Below are 13,149 nucleotides of genomic sequence, written 5' to 3' on the forward strand. Positions count from 1 at the left end.
CGGGCAGCCTCCTCCAATCTGTCTGATTACGGAAAAAAAAGAGGGTAACCCCTATTTAAACAATACTATATGCCAAAGCAACGCCAAACGGCAATGCAATTTTACTTAATTTTGCAAAGTGCTGTAGAACTCTTCAGTTAATGAAGGCCAACAGTTAATAGTCCCGTCGGTTCTTACATGTTGAAGGTCTTCATGTCAGTTCAAAGTATTGTGAAATGTGTGTATTTTACTTTACATTTATTGCTCTATAGCAGCACATCCAGACATAAACTGAGGAAAAAACAACAACAAAAAAAAAACTTTCCCTTCACATTTGTATCCACACCACCAAACAATCTGTTTTCGATGCATATTCTTTAAATGGTCAAGTGACACATACTGTATGTTGGGCTGATTTTCGGTGGCAGCTGTGACATGATCATCAGGCGCCCGGCGAGGCGTAAGGTCCGTAATAGCTTCAGCGATCCCAAAAAGAATTCCCACGAGCATGTTTTGAAGCAGCCCTTCTTTTTCATGCAGTTGTATGCTTTACTCTTGTTGTGATTGCTGATACCCCGCACAACACACAATTGCTCACAGTTGTCATTAAGTAATTGAAACAGCTCTATTACACAGTCATGTGATAAATACATTAAGAAGAACTTTTACAAATGTGTCAAGACGACTGTTTAAATCCATGCACGTCATGCATAGATGATGGTCATCCTCTGAGGCCTGCAAAGCCCGCTGTGGAGACAGAGTCGAGTGCTTAACTGTGTGTTGAGCCGCTGTCCAGCCCTGTTACCTGTCCGTGTAGACCTCAACATCTTTTACCCCAGTAGCTGTAACCTGCTTGAACCTGCTCCCAATACAGCCTGCAAACACGGCAAAGCGTTCACATGTACCTCCCTCCAAAGCCCTTTATTATCTAACTGTCTAAGCTGTTGTTATTTCCAGGTGGTTGTTGAACAATGTTGCACCATATACTATATTTCCACTTTTCTTCCTCAGGAATGTTTTTTTTTCTTCAATGTTCCAACAATATTTCACAGATTTCTTTCTACTTTTTTTTTTTTTTTTTTTTTTTTACAATAACCGTATGGTACACTGGACAAATACAAAACTGGACAGTCACATAGCTGCCACCATACTCAATGCAACACTGCTCAAACGCACATAGCTAATGGATACTAAATGTTCTATTACGAAGTGTGATATGTATTATCAGCTAACCACTTTACACCCTCAGCTGTCTCGTCGTATGTGAGGTCCTGTTCTCCTTGAAACTCTGCAAACCTGTCAGCATGTCTCCGCAGCGACATTGCCAAGATAATTTCCTGCACGTGTTGTGTCCTTGGTGATCTGTATTCAGCAGTCAGATGTCGGCCGGTTCCATAGCAGTGTGATTGTCTGTTATTTTTATTCATTTAGCTTCATCTTCAGTCATTTCTCTGTAAGGCAGCCTTAAGGTGGTGGTCAAGGCTGAAGATGCCGGAGCTCCTATTTCATGCCGCTTCGCAGCACCTGATTCGCTGCTATGAGCATGACGCTGATGATGAAAGCGATCGCAAAGGCGCATATCAGGCTCTTGCGAACGCAGGTTTGCTTGACTTGCTGCGTGGGGCTGGAACCTGCAAAAGATGAGGCAGAGGGAGGAAACAAAAATTAAACAGTATTTATGGCTTAAACAGCACTTGGAAATTAAAAAAGTTGCTGTATTTCAGATTATATTCATCCCTCTATTCACTAGTAATTCTGCTCTATATGCCAAAATAACACAGACTGTGATCTACTGCAGAAAAAATAATGACAACAAATGGTGCCAGGCACAACAAACCCCGCCCCTCGCACGTACTGAAGCTTATTTTGGCCTTGATCCAGCTGATGTCATCATGTCTAGTATGTGCTGATGTCAGCATATCAACCTGCCTCTATATATGTGGCAAGTTTGAAGTAAATTGAAACAAATTTGATGTTTTTATAGATATTAGAAATTTCGCCATATAAGTAAATGGGAGGGAAAAAAGATATAAAAAAATTCATAAAATTTTAATTTTGATCTACTTTTCCCAAAATGTAACCAAATCTATTTTGGTCACCGGTAATCTATAAACTCAATTTGGTATGAATTCAACCAATAGTTTTGCTGCTACAGATGTTTGAAATTTCACCCCTTATAAGTAAATGGGGAAAAAAGATTTTTTCAAAATTCATAAAAATTTTTAACTTTGAACTACTGCTCCCAAAATGTAATCACATCTATTCTTGGTCACTGGCAATTTATAAACCAACTTTGGTATGAATTCAACAAAGAGTTTTGCTGTGACAGACATTTGAAATTTCGCCATTATAAGTAAATGGAGAACGAAAAAATATGTAAAAAAAATTCATATAAATTTTAAATTTTGACCTCCTTTTCCCAAACTGTAACCAAATCTGTTCTGGGTCACTGGCAATCTATATACTAATTTGGGCTGAATTAACCAATAGTTTTGCTGCTACAGACATTTGAAATTTCACCCATTATCAGTAAATGGGAGAAGAAAAAATATGTTAAAAAAAAAAAAAAAAAAAAATTCATAAAAGATTAGAATTTTGACCTACCTTTCCCAAAATGTTAACAGATCTATTTTGTGTCACTGGCAATCTACAAACCAAATTTGGTATGAATTCAACCAACAATTTTGCTGGTACTGACATTTGAAATTTCACCCATTATAAGTAAATGGAAAAAAAGAAAAGATCTCAGAATAAAAAAAAATTTAATTTTTGACCTACTGTTCCCAAAATGTAGTGACATCTATTCTTGGTCACTGGCAATCTATAAACCAAATTTGGTAAGAATTCAACTAACAGTTTTGTTGCTACAGTGTTAACAAATAAACAAAGAAACAAACTGAGCCAAAAACAATACCCCTTGCCTCCCTTTGGGGGGGGGGGGGGGGGGGGTAATAAAAGTTTTCTACACGGGAGTTATTTAACGCCTCGAATGCTGTCTGATGGTAGTTTTCAAGTGACAGAGCTAATCACGAATCCTTACAATTACTTGAACACAATTATAAGAGACAAACATAGCCGAGGAAATTTGTTTTCCACACCTGTATGGTATGTAACTGCATTTAGATTGAAAAGCTGATTGGAAAAATAAACAAATGGATTGGCACGTGGACTGCCATATCAAAAAACCCTCGTCCAAAAACACTTGGACACATCAAAGCGCAGCTGCAGCTTCTGAAATAAGAACAGAGGCGCTGAAGAAAACCGAAGGTTCAGAGGGAACTTGCTTTGTCAAAACAAAGGATATTTCACAGTCACTAAAGTGACTTTTCTTTTTGATTATCCTTATTTCCTCTAGAGGTCATAGCTGTTCGGAGAGAAAAAACAACATTGCACCATTTGACTTGATGTTGTAGTTGTACACCATAAAAGACACATTAAACCCTCTGGATAAACGACACCGTGAACAACCATCTGCAGTTAACACCAGTTTGTCACATTAACTGAGGTATTTTTGCAGTGAAATAATATCATTCCATTGTAAACTGAGAACACACTCTGTTTGTGCTTACTTTGGATTTTCCACATTTGCAGCGCATCATTTTTTTTCATGGGTGAACAAAAAGCAATAGGGACAGGGAACAATGACACGATTTGCTTTTGCACAGTTGCTCGAATGACGAAACAGCTGCTAAAAGGGCATAGCGTTTCATAAACTGCTGATCACTGGCTGCAGTTGGTCGAATCTATCGAGGCTGCTAATGGGAGAAATTTTCATCTCTGCCCTTTGTAAGATGCCCTTCTCTATGTTATTGCTGGACATTTGCATATAATGACGCAACAAGAAGCACTCAATGATTCCAACTAAACAACTTAACACTAACAGTCTACTGCTACAATACAAGAAGCAGACTTTGCCGTATGATAACCCATAAAGGCCCACTGCTACTTTTGTGTCAGTTCCCAAATCAAATTTTCTCTCTATTTAACCTTTTCTTAAAGCTGCATATGACTTTGGTAGGGATGGGAGTCAATAGGAATTTAACGATTCCGATTCCATTATCAATTTCTGCTCATCGATTCGATTCCTTATCGATTCTCCTATTGATTTCTCATTGGCTGAGGGAATAAAAGAGTACAAATAGGTGTGTTTGCATTAACTGTCTTTTATATTTCCATCTGCACAGAAAATATAACATATACAGTATGTACAAATAAACAGATGATGCCGGGCCCGGTTCAGGGGGGGGCGTACAGGGAAAGTGAAACTAAAGACACTTTACTAATTCCACTATCGCCACCATTTCTACTACGTGGAACCGGTTGACTCTGCCCGTCTCCTGTTGTGTGCACCTCATTTCCTTTCATCACCTTTGGAAACTGTATCTGAGGGGGTGCAACGTTTGTTGCCCACACCGGAACTGGGCCTGGATGACAGTCTGGTGTTCACTCTGCTGCTAGATTTACAATCGTCGTTAAGTAGCGAATCAAATGAATCACATACTGTGGACAAATGTTTGAGCATATTGGAGGGATTCCACTCTTTTGAAGAAATGGAAGCTTTGACAGTGTTCCAGTGGACCTGTGTCGTCTGTTCAGACGTTTCTGCCTCAACGCCATGTAGCCACGTTCTGACCAAAACAATGCAGCGTACGCGTGATGTTATCGTGAATGTGCAACGAAGGCGGAATCGATGAGCAGAATCGTTAAGCAGGCAGGCAAATGATTCCAAGGAATCGAGCTACTCGATTCCCATCCCTAGGCTTTGGTCACCAATTTTCATCAGATCTGTAAAACCAGGTGATGGCGCAAGTATCACGAATCACTCAGTCTTTCCGTGATTACATAGCTACAGATTACACCGTGATTCGCAGCTTTGACTAATTTATCACCATTTATTATAATATATCCTCTGTATTTTGCTTTTTTTTCTGTGTAAATCATGAATTTTCCTGTATTTAACTCACTGATCATGTAGACCTTTATAAAGCTCAGATTAACGTTGAGGGTTATTGAATCAAAAACAGAGAAAACTGGGGAAAAAAAGTGATTTTATTCTATTTTTTTTAGAAAGTTTTTCTAAATTTATTCATTGCTTGTAAAATTGGCCACTAAGGTTACTGATTGATTGATTGATTGAAATCTTTATTTCAAACATGTAGACAGTGAAATCAAACAAAAATCAACCAACAACATATCAGTACTGGTACATAAAAGTTAAGCAAACCAAAGAGAAAATAATAATAATAATAATAATAATAATAATAAATAACAATAAGATAAATGAAATGAAATTATACATGCTCAGAAGGAGTAGAAAGAAGTAAAAACTTATATACTTCTACCCCCAATCTCTATTCCTTATGATCCCTATATAGCAATTATTTTATATGAATATCAATATAATAATAATATATGCATATTAACCCATAAAGACCAGTGCTACTTTTATGTCACTTCCCAAATGACATTTTCTCTATCTTACCTTTCTTAAGTGATTTATCACCATTTATTTATAACGGTATCCTCTGTATTTTGTATTTTATCAGTATAAATCAGGTATTTTCTTATATTTAATTTACTGATCATGAAGATGTTCATTAAAGCTCAGATTAAAGTTGAGGGTTATATATCAAAAACAGAAAAAAATGCAGGAAAAGTGACTTTTGTGGTAAAATACAGGGGTTGGACAAAATAATGGAAACACCTTCACCTCAAGATGATAATGCCCCCAATCCATACAGCTAGAATTGTTAAAGAATGGCCTGAGGAACATTCTAATGAAGTTGAGCATCTCGTATGGCGACACAGTCCCCAGACCTCAACATTACTGAGCATTATGGTCAGTTTTAGAGATTCAAGTAAGACGTCGATTTCCACCGCCATCGTCTCTAAAAGAGTTGGAGGGTATTCTAACTGAAGAATGGCTTAAAATTCCTTTGGAAACAATTCACAAGTTGTATGAATCAATACCTCGGAGAATTGAGGCTGTAATTGCGCAACAAGGCGGACCTACACCATATTAAATTATATTTTGTGATTTTTTAATGGTTTCCATATTTTGTCCAACCCCTGTATATCATAACTGAAATAAAACAAGTGTCTCCATCCACTGTCATGATCCAACTCCACGGGTTTTACTGGTGAATCAGTGTTGTAAAAGATGAAGGTGTTTCCACGGTAACTACAGGCCTCTTAACATCCAAATGGGTCATATCTGATGACCACGAAAGACGATAAACTGTATTTCACCCCAATTATTTACATGTTTTAATAGGATTAGTGGATCAGCATGTATTAACATTATAAATGTGTAGATTCTTTTAGTCGTCGGTGGCTGTTTGGGTCTTATGGGTTTAAAACCAACATTACCGGTCTCACATCTCAGCACATCACAAGGATATATATATAGGAGGGCTTTTCCTTACTGTCTATATCCACCTGGCAGTCCTCGGGGTTCTCTATGTGGTTCTCCTCGGTCATGATGATGTTCTCGATGTCTTCATAGAGAGGTGATCGCAGAAGGTGTCGTACAGGAGCCTCTTCAGCTCCTCCACCGTCAGCTTCTGCATATCACACTGGAGATACACATGCATACATTACACATACTTTAACTGAACATTAACGTGGACAGGAGCTGATGGGTGTGAAAAAGCACAAGCGCCGACGCGAAGATCTGCACGTACACACACACACACACACACACAGTAGGCATACGGAATACAAGTGTACACGCAACACATAAAGCGAACAGTAACAGCAGAAATGGCAGTGGATGAAAACAGTTTTAGCTGAAGGTTTCCTATTGTGAACGCACAGTTGTTGAGTTGTCTGTATGAATGTATTTTACCACATTACAAGTACAATTTACATTTGAACGTGTTAGTTTTTACATTGGGGCGTGGTCAAGGGCGTCACAGATGGACAGCCCACTACTTTTAGATCATAACTTTTGAACCAGGTGAGTTTAAGATAAATATTACAATAATTACACAGGTCTAAATGCCATCTAACCCCTTTCATGCATGAATTATGAGAACCTTGATCAAGATTTTTTTTTTTTTTCCTGAGTGTTTTTATTCCTCTTTAGGCATTAAAAAAACAATGTGATTGATTTTTTTTTTTTTTTTTTTTTTTAAATCAACCTGTTTTTCATGGAGTTACAAAAATGTCCACTCGGCTACACCATGAATTTTATTCTTGAAGCAAAGAAACATGTATTTAAACCCCAATATCATAAAGTGACATGAAAACAGTGAAAGAAACCATGTTTAATGCAGCTATCTGATGTTTTCTCACATTTTAACATATTCCAATATTAGTTATTACTCACTTCATGGAGATATATGCAAAAAATAAATATTAATAATTGATTTCCACTCAACAACCAACCAAGAACAGCAAAGTTACAATAATGGTATGAATTGCAGTTTATGAGATGATGCATAAGTGTCCACTGTGTTGGTTGATATGGAACTAAAACAACAAAACCCATGAATATACAAGATTAAAGCTGTAGAGTAACTGTCCACTGTAGTGACCACTATGCCATGAAAGGGTTTTAAACATACTCAAAGGGCAAAATTTAGTTTAAAATATTTTTAAATGAAAAATATCAAAATTCCTGTTCACGGATGGACAAAAATTATCGTCCGTTTTCTGCAAAGTTACAAAGTTCCAATGACATTTTCATCCTAAAATGTATTGAGTGTATACCTTAAACAAGGGGTGTCAAACTCATTTTTCCTTCAGAGGCCACATTCGGCCAAGTTTAATCTCCAGTGGGCCAGACCAGTAAAATAATGGCATAGTAGCTATAAACAATGACAACTCCAAAAAATAACATTAAATTATGAAAAACATTTACATTTTACAAACTATCCAAACAAAAGGATGCGATAAACCAGGAAAAAAATGAAATTTCTGAAGAAAATAAGAAGAATAAGAAAAATTTGATCAATATTAATCCTCAATTTATGATTCTACATGTGCCTTACAGATCAGATCTACCAAGGCACAAAACGGGCAGAATATTGTTAAAACTGCACTTATTTTTCTTTAGACATTTATGGTTGTCATATTTGTTCAGATTATTGACGTTTTATTATTAAAGGATATCAGAATTTAATGTTCTTCGCAATAAATCAAAGAGTAAAAATTGGTGTTGACATTATTTATAGGCATAATGTCATTATTTTTTCACATTAAACCAAGAAGAAAATTAATTATTTTTAGGTTATTATGCTGTTATTTTCGAGGTTCGACACCCTTGACTGTTAATATCTCCTATACTTTGCAAATTCATCCCGTGGGCCGGATTGGAACCTTTGGCTGGGCCGCATGTTTGACACCTGCGCCTTAAACCCTCTATTTTACAACCTAATAATTAGTTAGAAGGAAAAAAATACTTTATCATACCTAAATAGGAAGAGTTTTGAAAAATGGCAGCGTCACGTATGGACAAGTAAAGTAAATATGAAATTAAATGTTTTTTATTTTCAATTCTCAATATCATATCCTCTTTTTTTTTTTTTTTTTTAACAATATTTCTAACATGCAAATGATATAAACATTAGGTCCTTCTGAGACCCAGAAAGTAAAAGTTTTAATTTTTTTTTTTACATTACATAATTGCCTTGATTGGAAACCGTATAATGTCACAGTTTTTCAGTTTTTTATTTTTATTTAATTAAATGTCCTTTGCAGTGGACTTTTTTTTTTTTTGTTTGTTTGAATAAAGCTATGAAACTCTTGTCTACTACAGAGGAACAAAAATGCATTGTTGGATTTCAGGAGGATATATATAAATATCACTCCTTTAGAGTAGAGTTTATGAATAGAGGAAGAAGTCTGTGCACCTGTACAAACAAGGGGTGAATGAAACAATGAGGCTCTGCTCCGTCTGTAGGTATAAATGGTTAATTGTTTAGGTAACAAAAACAGTTATTTTGATTATACTATTGAAAGATAATTATTAATATTATAATTCTGTAAGATTCCTCTAAATCTCATACAGTGGATCTCTTAATATTGGATCAATAATGGAGAAGAGTCACCTTTTTTGCCATTTTTTTGGGTAAAATTAAAGAAATATTAAACAAACTCTGTAAATCTGACACTTCAACAAACTAGCACCGTCTCGACTTGATTTCAGTAAGTAAATCCTCCTGAAGTTGCCAAACCACTCTCAAGCTCAGCTCTGTTCGTCATTTTCTGAGCTGGAGTTTTACCAGTGTGAACTGAGGCGGTGTGCGATCACTGCAGCAGCACATGCTTTATACTACTATTCTGTTATATAATGTATGTGAAACTATGCAGCCTTTTGCAACAATCCCCTGGGTTTTTTTTGGAGTCTCCCAGCAGGTGTCTTTGGGCTGTTTCTTTCTTCGTACACTGCACCGAACAATCCCATCCCATAAGCCCCCCACCCCCCCCCCCCCCCCCCCCCCCCCCCCCCCCTCTGCATTTCACATTTCATTTGGAGTCTCACTTTCTGACAGTCGCTCTGGAATCATTATCACACGAGTACAACAAAGGCGGCTTTGACACGAGCTACATCCCATTCAATTTCCAGTCCACTGTCAAAGTGAGCAGTTGATTATCTAATGAGGTGTCTGTAAATAAATTAATATCTGTTATTTATATAATATATATGAAACTGACGGTAACACTTTATAAGTACACACTATGAAGCATTACTTAAGCATTAACAAATACTGAATTCATCATTTATAAAGCATTTTCTAACATGTATAATCATTAATATATGGTTTATAAGCACAGTTATAAATGTTTTACTCAACATTAATAAGAACATTAGTTATGGATTAACAAATACTGAATTCATCATTTATAAAGCATATTTCTAACATGTATAATCATTAATATGGTTTATAAGCACAGTTATAAATGTTTTACTCAACATTAATAAGAACATTAGTTATGGATTAACAAATACTGAATTCATCATTTATAAAGCATATTTCTAACATGTATAATCATTAATATATGGTTTATAAGCACAGTTATAAATGTTTTACTCAACATTAATAAGAACATTAGTTATGGATTAACAAATACTGAATTCATCATTTATTAAGCACATTTCTGACATGTATACTCATTAATATATGGTTTATAAGCACAATTATAATGGTTTTACTCATCATTAATAAGAACATTAGTTATAGATTAACAAATACTGAATTCATCATTTATAATTTTGTTGTAACTTTTGTGCAATGACAGTAAAGGCTATTCTATTCTATTCTATTCTATTGTAAAGCATATTTCTGATATGAACAATCATTAGTATATGGTTTATGGGGGCGGCCATGGCTCAGTTGGTAGAGCGGGTCGTCCAATAACCGAAGGGTTGACGGTTCGAATCCCGCTCTGTCCTAGTCAGTCCGTTGTGTCCTTGGGCAAGACACTTCACCCTCCTTGCCTCCAGTGCCACCCACACTGGTGTATGAATGTTTGGTGGTGGTCAGAGGGGCCGTAGGCGCAAAATGGCAGCCACGCTTCTGTCAGTCTGCCCCAGGACAACTGTGGCTACAGATGTAGTTTACCACCACCAGAGGGAGAATGTGAGAGCGAATGAATAATGGGTCAATAATGTTAAAGCGCTTTGGGTGTCTAGAAAGGCGCTATATAAATCCAATCCATTATTATTATAAGCACAGTTATAAATCTTTTACTCATCATTAATAAGAACATTAGTTAAGCATTAACAAATACTGAATTCATCATGTATAAAGCATATTCTGACATAATACTCATCAGTATAGGGTTTATAAGCACAGTTATAATGGTTTTACTCATCATTAATAAGCTCATCTACAATGTGCTTAATGATTGTATTTCATACTTTATAAATTACGGATTCAGCATTTAAAAATTTAGTATTACATCACTTACAAACCAGTTATGATGTGCATTTATGCTTGCACATACACTATTCCACCATGTACTAATGGTAGTGAATATTTTAGTGGGTATTTTATGCTAACGCACACATTTATTTTCCTATAAACAGTTCTTTATACAGGAAGTCATATTCCAGGTAGTTATAAAGCATTTACTACTCATTAATTAAATATATGGTGTGAGCTCATCTAAAGTGTGGACTATCTATGCCATCTAAGCATTTACAAATGAGATTTAAAGGTTGACAATGCCTAAAGACTCACAAAAGTCTGAGTTATTCTACCAAAGGAAAGACAGAGCACATGGGATATTAAAACAACTGCATGATTGAATGATGAATGATTATGAATGATTAGTAGAACAATTTATAACTGTGTTTATAGACCACATACTTATGAGTATTCATGTCAGAAATATGCTTTATAAATGATAAATTCAGTATTTGTTAATGCTTAATTAATGCTTCATAGTGTGTACTTATTATAAAGTGTTTACCCAAATTGACTTGAATGTTCTGAGGAAAAAAAAGACCACCGCCACACACAAAGAGGAGGAGATGTGAGCTCAGATTCCTGATGAAGGACGCGCCGCTCTAAGGAGGGCTCTCCAAGATTAAAATCCGCCCATTAATAACTGCTGGATGTGGCAATTAGAAGTAGTTTTGCTTAAAGTCGTACGGTGGCCTGTGCGTTAATGCTTCTGTGTCTGTGGTTTGAGACACTGGCTAATAGGCAAGAAATGAGCTGTACACTGTAAAAACAAAATCTGTAATTTGGCAGAATTTTTACCGTTTAATTTACGGATTTTTCCTGTGTTTTAAGATACAGGAAAATATCAATGAAATGACATAAACTGTGATTTACATGTCAAATAGACAAATAACATGAAAAAACTGTAACTGTGAATGACCAAAAAATTTCCATTTTTTTAATTTTTTTCGTTTCACAGAAAAATACGGTTAAAAATACATTGCAAATGTATCATAATTTTCCTCAAATATTTATTTTCTATTTTTGAGATTAAACTGTTAATTTAAAGTTTAATTCTGTTCAAAAAAACAATAAAATGAGGTAAAATTACTGACAATTAACTGTTAAAGAAGTATTTGTTCTGTAAGTTTAACAAGACTTGTTTGTTAATTGACAAATATCTTGCGTAATTACAGGAGGTTTCACAACAAAAATGTTGAATAAATGTATTTTTGTGAATGTGTACATGTATAAGCACTGATAAACTGTCCAAATACAGTTTTTTTTTTATCAGTGGATTATACAACTTGGTCTCATTGAAAAGTATATTTATAGGTAATTTGATTGTTTTAATACATGTAAATATTCTTATTAAACATTAAAAGTTAAAAATATGCAAAATCTCATGTAAAGTTAGGGCATAAATCTGTATTTTAATTATGGAAATTACTGTAGTTTTTTATGATGGTTATTTTCCGTTATTTAACAGTATTTTTTCGGCATCCCTGCTGCTGGAATAATATCATTTTTTTTTTACTTTTTTTTTTTTTTTTTTTTTTTTCAGTGTAGAATAATAAGCACCTTCCAAAAAACAGAGTCAAAGTCGGTGCCGTTGAACTTATCTTGGCAACCCAGCTGCCGTCAGTTTCGGACCAGAAGGGTGACAAACTCCTCAAAGTCCACCTGGCCATCGCCTGCAGGAAAGAAGAACATTTGGTGTTTATTGTTGCTTCACAATAAACTGCATGGAGTCCAGTTTTATAACAAAACCAGAGTCGCAATCTGTCCTTTGTGACTGAGCGTCATAAAACCAAGCTGGAGCCACTGATCATGCGTGTGTGTGTGTGTGTGTGTGTGTGTCTCACCGTCCATGTCTAGTCTCTGGATGATGACTTCCAGCTCCACCTCATTTGGCATGTAGCCCAGGGAACGCATGGCCATTCCAGCTCCTGTTTTGAGATGAAATCCATTCCCATCGCGGTCAAACACTTTGAAGGCCTCGCGGATTTCTGCAGGAAACACACACACACACACAAAAAAAAAAAAAGTTGAAGTGTTATACGAGAGAGCAGGATATGAAAGTAGGAAATGTTCCAGGCACCAAAGACAACATTTGTTATGCGCATCAACGCTTGAGTCATACTTATATGATGGTTGGCGGCTTAGGAGAAACAAATTCCACCAGTAGAATACCAAAAAGAAAAAAAAAATTGAACTAAATAAAATAAATCCCTTTAAAAATGTGAGCGAGACAAATTGACAATGGAAGGTTTAA

The 13,149-nt window shown here is 35.8% G+C and overlaps 1 pseudogene; it reads right to left on the bottom strand.

The window, feature by feature from the left end:
* Positions 1–905: 905 nt before the first annotated feature.
* LOC115425610 (calcium-binding protein 7-like) overlaps positions 906–13,149 on the bottom strand; it is a 39,529-nt pseudogene continuing 27,285 nt past the window's right edge.

Source organism: Sphaeramia orbicularis, chromosome 9 (genome assembly GCF_902148855.1).
Source record: "Sphaeramia orbicularis chromosome 9, fSphaOr1.1, whole genome shotgun sequence".
Classification (NCBI taxonomy): domain Eukaryota; kingdom Metazoa; phylum Chordata; class Actinopteri; order Kurtiformes; family Apogonidae; genus Sphaeramia; species Sphaeramia orbicularis.